Below are 14,043 nucleotides of genomic sequence, written 5' to 3'. Positions count from 1 at the left end.
AGTACATCATGAGAAACGCTAGATTGGAAGAAACACAAGCTGGAATCAAGATTGCCAGGAGAAATGTCAAGAACCTCAGATATGCAGATGACACCACCCTTATGGCAGAAAGTGAAGAGGAGCTAAAAAGCCTCTTGATGAAAGTGAAAGAGGAGAGTGAAAAAGTTGGCTAAAAGCTCAACATTCAGAAAACGAAGATCATGGCATCTGGTCCCATCACTTCATGGCAAATAGATGGGGAAACAGTAGAAACAGTGTCAGACTTTATCTTTTGGGGCTCCAAAATCACTGCAGATGGTGACTGCAGCCATAAAATCAAAAGAGGCTTACTCCTTGGAAGAAAAGTTATGACCAATCTAGATAGTATATTCAAAAGCAGAGACATTACTTTGCTGACTAAAGTTCGTCTAGTCAAGGCTATGGTTTTTCCTGTGGTCACGTATGGATGTGAAAGTTGGACTGTGAAGAAGGCTGAGCACCAAAGAGTTGATGCTTTTGAACTGTGGTGTTGGAGAAGACTCTTGAGAGTCCCTTGGACTGCAAGGAGATCCAACCAGTCCATTCTGAAGGAGATCAACCCTGGGATTTCTTTGGAAGGAATGATGCTAAAGCTGAAGCTCCAGTACTTTGGCCACCTCATGAGAAGAGTTGACTCATTGGAAAAGATTCTGATGCTGGGAGGGATTGGGGGCAGGAGGAGAAGGGATCGACCGAGGATGAGATGGCTGGATGGCATCACAGACTCGATGGACATGAGTCTGAGTGAACTCCGGAGATGGTGATGGACAGGGAGGACTGGCGTGCTGTGATTCATGGGGTCGCAAAGAGTCGGACACGACTGAGCGACTGAACTGAACTGAACCATTGTATACAATACACTTTTGGTGAGAAAGCCCAGAAGACTAGCAGAAAAGATATTCTACAACTAAAGATATAATGAGGGAACTGGAAAAGGGTGGGCAGAAAGTATGGAGACATGATACAACCAAGACCCATACTTCTAAATGGGTAACCCACAAATGAAAGGATAATTATAATTACAGGAGTTCTTCCCTAGGAACAAGGAGAAGACCTCACTACCCTGGGGGTCCTGCACTGGGAAGATGAGGCCCCAGCATATTTGGCTTTGAAAGTCAATGGGTCTTACTCTTGGGAAGGGAGATCCAGAGGGATGTGGGAAAGAGACTTCACCTTTAAAGAATGCACACAAAGTCTCAAATGGTTGAGGACACAGGTCAGAGGCAATAGTATGAATGGAGACTGGGACAGACTCACCTTTGTTTTTGGAGAGCCTCCCAGAGAGGCAGGAAGAAACTGGAGCTCACCTTGGGGACAAGGACACTGGGGACAGTAATTTGCAGAAGCTTGTTCTACCATGAGAAAAATGTTGCTGGAAATCCCCATTTAGAAATATTCCCTTTAGCTTTTTCATGCCAGAACCTGGCCCCACCTATTGCACTCTTGACACCAGCACTGGATCTCCTATGGCCAAGAGACTAGGCAGGTAGGGACACAGACCCACCACCAACAGGCAGACACCAGCCTCAGGACTGTGGGAGCCCTGCAGCCTGCCATGTAAAGATACAACCCATCCACCACTAGGCCAACACCAACTCTGGGACACTTTAGACACCTCAGCCACTCACCCTGGGATCTGACCTCACCCACCAGAAAGGCAGCACAAGCTTTGAGACACTCCTGATCTCACAGCAAGAAGAGTTAGGAACTAGCCCCACTGACTAGAGGGCCAGCACCAGCTCCAGGACCCTCACGGCCTTGCAACCAGAGACCCCAGAACCTGGCTCTGCCTACAAGCAGACCAACACCGGCTCCAAGACACCTTGAACTCCTTAGCCAGCTGCCTTGGGATCCAACAGCTTTGGGACATCTCTAACACCACATCCAGCTGTATCAAGAACTGGACCCATCCACCACCAGGACAAAATTAAATCCAGGATCCTTGGTCCCACAGCTTCTGCTACAGAACTCAGCTCCAACCACCAGTGGGCCAGCATTAGTTCTGAGACATGATAGGGCTCTATAGCAAGCCACCTTGTGATCTGGCACCAAACTCTACACAAGACAAGGCCTGGCAATCAAGTGGACCAAGGGCCAGCCTCACTTAGCAGACTGCTCACAGTAGTGAACCCATTACAGCAGAGGGACACACACAGACCACATAGAGAGCACCACTGGGGCATATAGTTCTGATGATCGGAGAGGAGTACACTGTTGGATGCATAGGATTTTGCACCCTCTCCCCAAAAAGAGCATCTTCTCCTAGGTTGGGAAACAGCCAACCTACCATACACATAGAAATAAATACAGCAAAGTAGGCAAAATGAGGCAACATAAGAATATGTTCCAAAATAAGGAACAAGATAAAATCCCTGGAGAATTAAGTAAAGTGATGATGACGATAAGAAATCTACCCAATAAAGAGCATAAGGTAATAATCACTGTTGGTAGTTGGTTGTTCAGTCGCTAAATTGTGTCCAACTCTTTGCAACCCCATGGACTACAGCATGCCAGATTCCTCTGCCCATGGAGATTTCCAGGCAAAAATGCTGGAGTGGATTGCATTTCCTTCTCCAAGGGATCTTCCCACATCAGGTATTGAACCCATGTCTCCTGCACTGACAGGCAGATTCTTTACCAGTGAGCCACTGAAGCTGTTCAAAGAACCTGAAAGAAAATCAGACAAACAGAGAAGTTGAAAGTTTTTAACAGTTAAAAATATAAAGAGAAAACAAAAAGAGATAAAGAATATAATCTGAGAGAAGTAGCTCAGTCTTGTCCGACTCTTTGCAACCCCGTGGACTGTAGCCCACCAGGCTCCTCTGTCCATGGGATTCTTCAGGCAAGAATACTGGAGTGGCTTGCCATTTCCTTCTCCAGGGGATCTTCCCAACCCAGGGATCAAACCCAGGTCTTCCGCATTGCAGGCAGACGCTTTAACCTCTGAGCCACCAGGGAAGCTAAAGAATATAATAACTGAAATAAAAAGTACACTAGAAGGAATCAACAGTAGACTAGATGATACAGAAGAATGTATCAAATAGATGGAAGAGAGTAGTGGAAATCACTGAAGCGGAACAGAAAAAAGAATAAAAAAGAAACAAGGACAGTTTAAGAGAACTCAAGGACAACATAAAGCAGTCTAACATTCATATTATTGACGTAGATAAAGGGGCTGAGAATATATTTGAAGACATAAAAACTGAAAATTTTCCTAACATGGGAAAGAAATATACAGGTCCAATAAGCACAGAGAGTCCCAAACAGGATTAATGCAAAGAGGACTGCACCAAGGCATATTGTAACTAAAATCACAAAAGTTAAAGCTAAGGGACAATATTAAAAGCAGCCAGGTAAAGATAGTAAGTTATATACAAGGAACTTTGATAAGGCTATCAGCTGACTTATCAACAGAAAATTGCAGGCGATAAGGGAGTGACAGGATATATTTAAAATGATGAAAGGGAAAAACCTACAACTAAGAATACTCCGGTTGGCAAGGCTTTCATTCAGATTTGATGGTGAGATCACAAGTTTTACAAACAAGCAAAAGTTAAAAGAGTTCAGCACCACCAAACCAGCTTTACAGGAAATGTTAAAAGAGACTTCTCTAAGCAAAAGAAAAGAAAGCCAAAATTAGAAATACGAAAATTGCAAGAAGAAAAAACTCACTTGTAAAGGCAAAGATGTAGGAAAGGTAGTAAATCAACCACCTATAAAGCTGGTAGGAAGATCAAAAGGCAAAAGTAGTCAAAGTTTCTATCTCCACAGCAAGTAGTTAAGGAATACACAGAACAACAAGATGTAAAATATGTCAAAAACAGTGAAAGTGGGGGAGGAAATAAAAATATGGGAATTTAAAAAATGCATTTGAACTTAAGAGATCAGGAACTTAATCACACATATGTAGGGACTGCTGTATATAAACCTCATGGTAACCACCACAAACCAAAAATCTATATTAGATACACACACACACACACACACACACACACAAATAGAAAGGAAGGAGCTTGAACATAATACTAAAGCTAGTCATCAAATCACAAGGTAAGACAGGAAAAGAAAAAGAAATGAATAAAAAAGAGCTACAAAAACAAAGCAAAAGCAAATAAAAAAATAGCAAAAGTATGCACCTTTCAATAATTTCTTTAATTTTAATAGGCTAGATGTTCTAATCAGAAGATATAGAATGGATAAATAGATACAAAGACAAGATACACACGTATGTATGCTGCCTAAAAGAGATTTACTTCAGATCTAAAGATAAACAGAGACTGAAAGTGAGGCAATGGGAAAAATTATATCATGCAAATAGAAATCAAAAGAAACCTGGGGTAGCAATCTTATATAAGACGAAATAGACCATAAAGCAAACACTATAATAAGATACAAAGAAGGCCATTGTGTAATGATCAAAGGATCAACCCAAGATTGGAATTATAAATATATAGGCACTCAACATTGAAGCATCTAAACATATAAAGCAAATATTAACAAGCATAAACAGAGAAATCAACAGTAACACAACAACAGTGGAGGACTTTACCACTCCATAAATGGGCAGATCATTCAAACAGAACATAATAAGGAAACACAAGGCTTAAATGACACTTTAGACCAGAAGAATTTTGCATATATATAAAACATTCATCCAAAAAGCAGCAGAGCACACGATAATTTCAAGTGCACATGAAGTATTCTCCAGTATAGATCATATGCTACAACACTAAACAGGTCTCGGTGAAAGGAAGGAAACTGAAATCATATCAAGAATGTTGGTGGTTCAGTGGTCAAGATTCAGTGCTTCTAACACAAGAGAAATGAGTTCAATCCTGGTCAGGGAGCTTATATTCCACATGCTGCATGGCAAAAAAAAAAAAAAAGGAAAAAAATTTTCTGACAACTGTATGCCACAAGAAATTACCTACAAGGGAAAAAGAAATGTAAAAATCACAAGTATATGGAGGCTGAACAATATACAACTAAACAACAAATGGATTACTGAAGAAACCAAAGATGAAAGAACATTCTGGAGGCAAATGAAAATTAAAACACAACGATGCAAAATATGAGATGCAGCCAAAGAAGTTTTAACAGGAAAGTTTATAGCAACGCAAGCTTACCTCAGGAAATAAGAAAAATGTCAAATAAAAATCAAATCATATACCTAAAGGAACTGGAAAAAGAACAAACAAAATCCAAAGTTAGTAAATGGAAATAAAGCATAAAGATCAGAAAAGAAATGGTGAAATAGAGACCAAAGAAATAGAAAAGATCAATGAAACCAAATGCTTCTTCTTTGAAAAGATAAAATTATAAACTTTTAGCCTAGACTCATCAAGAAAAGAAAAAGAAGGCCTGAAGAAATAAAATCAAAAATGAAAGAAGTTAGAACCAATACCACAGAAATATAACTAAGGATCATAAGAGATTACTGCATAGAACTATATACTAATAAAATGGAAAATCTGGAAGAAATGGACAAATACTTAGAAATGTACACTCTCCCAAGTCTGAACCAGGAAGAAATAGAAAATATGAAGAAACAAATTATCTGTTCGGTTCAGTTCAGTCGCTCAGTCGTGTCTGACTCTTTGCGACACCATGAACCACAGCATGCCAGGCCTCTCTGTCCATCACCAACTCCTGGAGTTCACCCAAACCCATGTCCATTGAGTTGGTGATGCCATCCAACCATCTTATCCTCTGTCGTCCCCTTCTCCTCCTGCCCTCAATCTTTCCCAGCATCAGGGTCTCTTCCAATGAGTCAGCTTTTCGCATCAGGTGGCCAGATGGTGTTTCAGCTTCAACATCAGTCCTTCCAATGAATATTCAAAACTGACCTCCTTTAGGATGGATTGATTGGATCTCCTTGCAGTCCAAGGGACTCTCAAGAGTCTTCTCCAACACCACAGTTCAAAAACATCCATTTTTCCTCTTTCTGTCTCCCGCCACTGCACCGAGAGGAGTCACCACCATGTCCATGCATCTTCAATTGATGGTCGTGTGGAACTGCTCCAGCTTCTTGATCAAGGGGAATAAGCAGATGTACAGGGCCGAGCTGAATAACCTGAAAGCGTGCAACTCCTTTCGCTATAATGGGCTCATTCACTGCAAGACTGTGGGTGGAGCCAGGGGCAGACAGAAAAGGAGTCGTGGTGGTGATGAAGAGGAGATTGGCCAGTGCAAGCTGGCCACTTCCTACGTGTGGACCACCATCAACAAGAACGCCCAGGCCACCCTCAGCAGCATCCAGCACATGATCCGGAAGAACAAGTACCACCTGGATTTGCACATGGCCGCCATCCACAGAGCCAGCACCATCCTGAGCAGCCAGAAGCCTGTGATGGTGAAGCCACCCCACCAAGAGCTCCTGAGCCTCTGGCCTCCCCTCCCCAGAGCAATAAAGCTGTCAGCCGCTGCCTTACAGCGTCAAAAAAAAAAAAAAAAACATAGAAATATATCTACCTAAAGAAACTAAAGACCTATATATAGAAAACTATAAAACACTGATGAAAGAAATCAAAGAGGACACTAATAGATGGAGAAATATACCATGTTCATGGATCAGAAGAATCAATATAGTGAAAATGAGTATACTACCCAAAGCAATCTATAGAATCAATGCAATCCCTATCAAGCTACCAATGGTATTTTTCACAGAGCTAGAACAAATAATTTCACAATTTGTATGGAAATACAAAAAAACCTCAAATAGCCAAAGCAGTCTTGAGAAAGAAGAATGGAACTGGAGGAATCAACCTGCCTGACTTCAGGCTCTACTACAAAGCCACAGTCATCAAGACAGTATGGTACTGGCACAAAGACAGAAATATAGATCAATGGAACAAAATAGAAAGCCCAGAGATAAATCCACACACCTATGGACAGCTTATCTTTGACAAAGGAGGCAAGAATATACAGTGGATTAAAAACAATCTGTTTAACAAGTGGTGCTGGGAAAACTGGTCAACCACTTGTAAAAGAATGAAACTAGAACACTTTCTAACACCACAAAAATAAACTCAAAATGGATTAAAGATCTAAACCTAAGACCAGAAACTATAAAACGCCTAGAGGAGAACATAGGTAAAACACTCTCTGACATAAATCACAGTAGGATCCTCTATGACCCACCTCCCAGAATATTGGAAATAAAAGCAAAAATAAACAAATGGGACCTAATTAAACTTAACAGCTTCTGCACAACAAAGGAAACTATAAGCAAGGTGAAAAGACAGCCTTCAGAATGGGAGAAAATAATAGCAAATGAAGCAACTGACAAACAACTAATCTCAAAAATATACAAGCAACTCCTACAGCTCAATTCCAGAGAAATAAACGACCCTTTCAAAAAATGGGCCAAAGAACTAAATAGACATTTTTCCAAAGAAGACATACAGATGGCTAACAAACACATGAAAAGATGCTCAACATCACTCATTATCAGAGAAATGCAAAACCACGATGAGGTACCATTTCACGCCAGTCAGAATGGCTGCGATCCTAAAGTCTACAAGCAATAAATGCTGGAGAGGGTGTGGAGAAAAGGGAACCCTGTAACACTGTTGGTGGGAATGCAAACTAGTACAGGCACTATGAAGAACAGTGTGGAGATTCCTTAAAAAACTGGAAATAGAACTACATTATCACGCAGCAATCCCACTGCTGGGCATACACACTGAGGAAACCAGAATTGAAAGAGACACGTGTAACCCCAATGTTCATCACAGCACTGTTTATAATAGCCAGGACATGGAAGCAACCTAGATGTCCATCAGCAGACGAATGGATAAGAAAGCTGTGGTACATATACACAATGGAGTATTACTCAGCCATTAAAAAAAATACATTTGAATCAGTTCTAATGAGGTGGATGAAACTGGGACCTATTATACAGAGTGAAGTAAGCCAGAAAGAAAAACACCAATACAGTATACTAACACATATATATGGAATTTAGGAAGATGGTAATGATAACCCTGTATGCGAGACAGCAAAAGAGACACAGATGTATAAAACAGTCTTTTGGACTCTGTGGGAGAGGGAGAGGGTGGGCTGGTTTGGGAGAATGGCATTGAAACATGTATAATATCATATATGAAATGAGTCACCAGCCCAGGTTCAATGCATGATACTGGATGCTTGGGGCTGGTTCACTGGGACGACCCAGAGGGATGGTATGGGGAGGGAGGAGGGATGGAGGTTCAGGATGGGGAACACGTGTATACCTGTGGTGGATACATGTTGAACTATGACAAAACCAATACAATATTGTAAAGTAATTAACCTCCAATTAAAATAAATAAATTTATATTTTTAAAAATCCATTTTTCAGCACTTAGCTTTTCTTATAGTTCAGCTCTCACATCCATACACGGCTACTGGAAAAACCATAGCCTTGACTAAATGGGCCTTTCTTTGGCAAAGTCATATCTCTGCTTTTTAATGCACTGTGTAGATTGGTCATAGAGATCATAGATTTCTTCTAAGGAGCAAGCGTCTTTTCATTTCATGGCTACAGTCACCATCTGTAGTGATTTTGGAGCCCCCCAAAATAAAGTCTGTCACTGTTTCCATTGTTTCCCCATCTATTTCCCATGAAATGATGGGACCAGATCTTAGTTTTCTGAATGTTGAGTTTTAAGGCAACTTTTTCACTTTCGTCTTTCACTTTCATCAAGAGGCCTTTTAGTTCTTCTTCATGTTCTGCCATAAGGGTGTCATCTACATATCTGAGGTTATTGATATTTCTCCCATCAATCTTGATTCCAGCTTGTGCTTCATCCAACCTGGCATTTCACATGAGGTACTCTACATATAAGTTAAATAAGTGGGGCAACAATATCCCACCCTGATGTACTCCTTTCCCAATTTGGAACCAGTCCGTTGTTCCATGTCCAGTTCTAACTGCTGCTTTTTGACCTGCACACAGATTTCTCAGGAAGCAGGTAAGGTGGTCTGGTATTCTGTCCATCTGTGGGGTCACAAAGAGTTGGACACGACCGAGTGAATTTCACCTTCTAAGTCACTTTTTAAACCAGACAAAGATTCTATATAAAAGAGAATTACAGGGCAATATCACTGATGAACATAGGTGGAAAATCCTCAACAAAATATCAGCAAACTGAATTCAACAATACAGTAAAGGAACAAACAGATTGTTAGAGTAGGTTTTATGTTAGGGATCAAAGAATGGCTCAATATCTGCAAATCAATGCATGTAATACACCACACAAACCAATTGAAAACTAAAAGTCAAATGTTTTTCAATAGATGCAGAAAAAGCTTTAGAAAAAATTCAGCATCTGTTTATGATAATAAAAAAAAAAAAACTTTCCATAAAGTGGGCATGAAGGGAACATACCACAACATAATAAGGGCCATATTTGATAAGCCCACAGCTCGCATCATCCTCAGTGGTGAAAAGCTGAAAGCATTTGCCCTAAGAGTAAACAGGACAAGGATGTCCTTTCTTTCAAACTTTATTCAACATAGTATTGGAAGTCCTAGCCACAGATATTGGAGTAAAAACAAAAAAGTTAAAGGAAGACAAAATGGAAAGGAAGAAGTAAAACGGTCTGTTTGCAAATGACATGCTACTATACATAGAAAATTCTAAAGATGCCACCAAAAAACTATGAGGGTTCAGTAAATTCAGTAAAGTTGCAATTAAAATTAATTGAGCAATCTGTTGCATTTCTATACACTAACAACAAACTATCAGAAAGAAACCAAGTAAACAATCCCATTTATGATCACATAAAAAATAATAATATACATAGGAATAAATCTAACTAAGGAGGCAAAAGACCTGTCCTCAGAAAACCAAAAGACACTGATGAAAGAAATTGAAGATGATACATACATATGGAAAGATATACTGTTTCCTTGGATTTGAAGAATTAATAATATTAAAATGACCATATTCCCTATCAAAATATCAATGGCATTTTTCACAGAACTAGAACAACTAATTCTAATATGTATGGAAGCCCAAAGACCCCAAAGAGCCAAAACAATCTTGAGAAAGATGGAAGTATAATGCAACCTGATTTCAAAATATCCTACAAAGCTACGATAATCAAAATAGCATGGTATGGCACAAAAACAGACACAAGGACTAATTGGAACAGAATAGAGAGACCAGAATTGGACCTACACTTATATGGGCAATTAATTGTAATTAACCTCCAATTGAAATAAATAAATTTATATTTTAAAAAATCCATTTTTCAGCAATTAATCTATGAGAAATGAGGCAAGAATATACAATGAAGAAAAGACAGTATCTTCGATAAATGGGGTTGAGAAAACTGGAGAGCTATATGCAAAAGAATCAAACTGCACTACCATTTCACACTATATGCAAAGTAAACTCAAAATGGATTAAAGTCTTGAAATCTAAGACCCAAACAGAAAACTTCTGGAATAAAATATAGGCAGTACTCTCCTTCACATTAGTCTTAAGCAATATATTTTTGGATGTTTCCTCACGCAAGGGAAACAAAAACAAAAATAAGCAAATGGGATTACAACAAACTAAAAGGCTTTGCACAGCAAAGGAAACTATCAACAAAATGAAAAGGCAATCTACTGAGTTGGAGAAGATATTTGCAAACAATGTATCAGACAATGAATTAATATCCAAAATATACAAAGACTCATATAACCCAACACCAAACAAATAAGTAATTCAATTTAAAAAAATGGGAAGAGGATCTGAATAAACTGTTCTTCCAAAGAAGGCATAGAGATGGCCCATGAGCATATGAAAAGATGCTCAACATCACTAGTCATCAGTTCAGTTCAGTTCAGTTCAGTTCAGTTCAGTTGCTCAGTCGTGTCCGACTCTTTGCGACCCCACAAATCACAGCATGCCAGGCCTCCCTGTCCACCACCAACTCCTGGAGTTCACTCAGACTCACATCCATCGAGTCAGTGATGCCATCCAGCCATCTCATCCTCTGTCGTCCCCTTCTCCTCTTGCCCCCAATCCCTCCCAGCGTCAGAGTCTTTTCCAATAAGTCAACTCTTGGCATGAGGTGGCCAAAGTACTGGAGTTTCAGCTTTAGCATCATTCCCTCCAAAGAAATCCCAGGGCTGATCTCCTTCAGAATGTACTGGTTGGATTTCTTGCAGTCCAAGGGGCTGTCAAGAGTCTTCTCCATCACCACAGGGAAATGCAACTCAAAACCACAATGAGATATCAACTTATATCTGTTAAATTGCTATTGTTAAAAAGTCTACATATCACAAGTGTTGGCAAGGATGTAGAGAAAAGAGAACCCTCATGCACCACTGGTGAAAATATAAACTGATGCAATCACAATGGAAAACAGTATGGAGATTCCTCAAAAAATTAAAAATATACCTACAATCTGATACAGCAAATCCACATCTGGGTATATATCTGAAGAAAACCAAAACACTAATTAAACAAGCTATATGCACCCTTATGTTCACTGCAGCATTATTTACAAAGGTAAGATATGGACGAACCTAAGTGTCAACTGATAGATGAATAAATAAAGAAGATGTAATATATATGCATATATGCTATGGAATAAAAAAAGAAGGAAATCTTACCATTTGCAAAACATGATGGACCTAGAGAGTATTATACTAACTGAAATCAATCATAAAAGAAAGACAAATACTATATTATTTTGCTTACATGTGGAACCCAAAAAACAAATGCATAAATATAAAATAGAAACAGAGTCATAGATATGAAGAATGAACAGGTGATTGATTTCCAGAGGGGAGGGGGTCAAGGGAGGAAAGAAATAGGTAAGGGAGATTAAGAGATACAACTTTGTTACAAAATATATGAGTCACGCATATGAAATGTACACTGTGGTGATCATAGTCAATAATTATGCAATATCTTTGTATGGAAACATATTGTGACCAGATTTATCAAGGTGATCATTTTGTATAGAAATGTATAGAAGTATCAAATCACTATGCTTTGTAACAGGAACTAGCATAATGTTATAGATCAGTTACACCTCGAAAACAAACAGACATATAAAACGAGATCAGATTTTTGGTTACCAGTTCTGGAATAGGGGAGAGAAGAATTGGATGAAGGTGGTTAAAATGTGCAAACTTGTGGCTATTAGATTAATAAGTATACTAGAGATATAGCATACAACATGTTAAATTTAATTAACAATGCCATATATTATACATGAATGTGATTTAAAGAGTAAATCCTAAGAGTTCTTATCACAAGGAAAATTTTTTCTTTATCTTTAATTTTGTTTCTATATGAGATAATGAATGTTCACTAAGCTTATTTTGATAATCACTTCATGATGCATATGTCAAATCATTACATTGTACACCTTAAACTTATACAGTGAAGTATGTCAATTATCTCAATAAAACTAGAAGAAAAAACAAACAATCGAAAACAACTTTTTTAAAGGTGTTAAATATGTTTAATTGCAATACCAGAAAGAAAACTAAGAGAGAAAGGAACAGAAGAAATACTTGAAGTAATAGTAGTTTAAATGTTCCAAAAGTAATAATAGACACCAAACCACGGATCCAGAAAGCTCAGCAAACACCAAGCCAGAAAAATATACACACACAAAAAAACTGCATATAAACTTATCATATACTATAGAAATCAAAGACACTTTCTCATAAAATCTTGAAATAAGTCAACAAGGAGAAAAATTGCCATACAGAGGAAATACAATAAGAATTACAAACAGTTCCTCATCAGAAACTATACAAGCAAGAAGATAATGTAGTGAAATATTTAAGATGTTGAGGAAAAAAAAGTCACTCACCTAGGATTGTATACTCAGTGAAAGTATTCTTCAAAAGTGAAAAGAAAAAAATCAAAGAGACTTTCCCAGACAAAAAAATGAGGGAATTCATCACCAGTAGATCTACCCTGCAGAACATATTGTTAGAAGTTCTTGGAGAGAAGGAAATGTTATAGGTCAGAAACTCAGAGCTACATAAAGGAAAGAAGAGCATCAGAGAAGGAATAAATGAAGGTACAATGAAAATGTTTTATCGTTCTTATTCTGACTTTAGCTAAAGATAATTGCTAAAAGTAATAGCAGTATCAGTTTACAGGGTATTTACAGCAGATGTGTAAGTTAAATGAATGCCAGCAATGTCATAGGAAGGATCAGGAGGGAGGAACTGGAAACACTGCTCTAAGGTACCTGCACTGCACATGAATCACCACAGCATTGTTGAAAGATGGACTGAGATGAACTAAAAATGTGTATTGCAATCTCTGCGGTAACAAAGAATTTTTAGAAAGAAGTATAACTATTAATATTATGTTAAGAGAGGAGAAGAATGCTCAATTAAAACCATAGAGAACTGGAAAAGAGAAGGACAGAGAGTAGCCAATCTAAACTGGACCCAGAATACAGAGGGTCTGAGAAAGGAGTTCTCAAAAAAAAAAAAAAACAGAAGAAGAAGAAAAATAAGGAAGAAAGGAAAGAAAAAGAACCTGAGTGACCTCCTGTTCTGTTTGAATGTGTTGAGATTAGACACTTCTGTTAACTAGTTTGGAGTTAAAATACGAATAGGTACATAAAAAACTAAACCAATGTGAAAATAATGTAATAACTAACTCCTGATCAAAGCAAAAAGTGATGCAAGAAAAGAAACATTTTCATACACTCAATCCATAATCTTAATAACATAAATAATAAATACTAATTTAACCAAAAAAAAAAAAAAGGGCTACGAAGGTATTAAGGGTAAGGTATAATGGGGGTGTAAAATAACAAAATCCTCAGAAAGAATATAATCCATAATCTGTTTTTTAACACCAAGAAAAGGCAACATAAGCACATTATTTAGAAATATGGAGTATTATCTAATGAAACAGCAACAAAAAAGCTGAAACTGATTTACACTGTGGAGTAAGGAATAATGGATGGAGCAGGGAGCACTTATTTATTTGTGTGTTTGTTTTTTAAATTCATTTAATGTTTTAAGCTACTACCTGATGTGCATATTCATTTTGTAAAATAGAAA

The 14,043-nt window shown here is 38.2% G+C and overlaps 1 pseudogene; it reads left to right on the top strand.

Annotated features, from left to right (window-relative positions):
* The first annotated feature begins 5,998 nt into the window (after window positions 1-5,998).
* LOC138078737 (large ribosomal subunit protein eL28-like) lies at window positions 5,999-9,863 on the top strand (annotated as a pseudogene).
* The last annotated feature ends 4,180 nt before the right edge of the window (window positions 9,864-14,043 follow it).

The sequence above is a fragment of the Capricornis sumatraensis genome, chromosome 4 (genome assembly GCF_032405125.1).
Source record: "Capricornis sumatraensis isolate serow.1 chromosome 4, serow.2, whole genome shotgun sequence".
Classification (NCBI taxonomy): Eukaryota; Metazoa; Chordata; class Mammalia; order Artiodactyla; family Bovidae; genus Capricornis; species Capricornis sumatraensis.
Note: the sequence above shows the minus strand (reverse complement) of the source record. Positions and strands in the feature narration are given on the sequence as shown.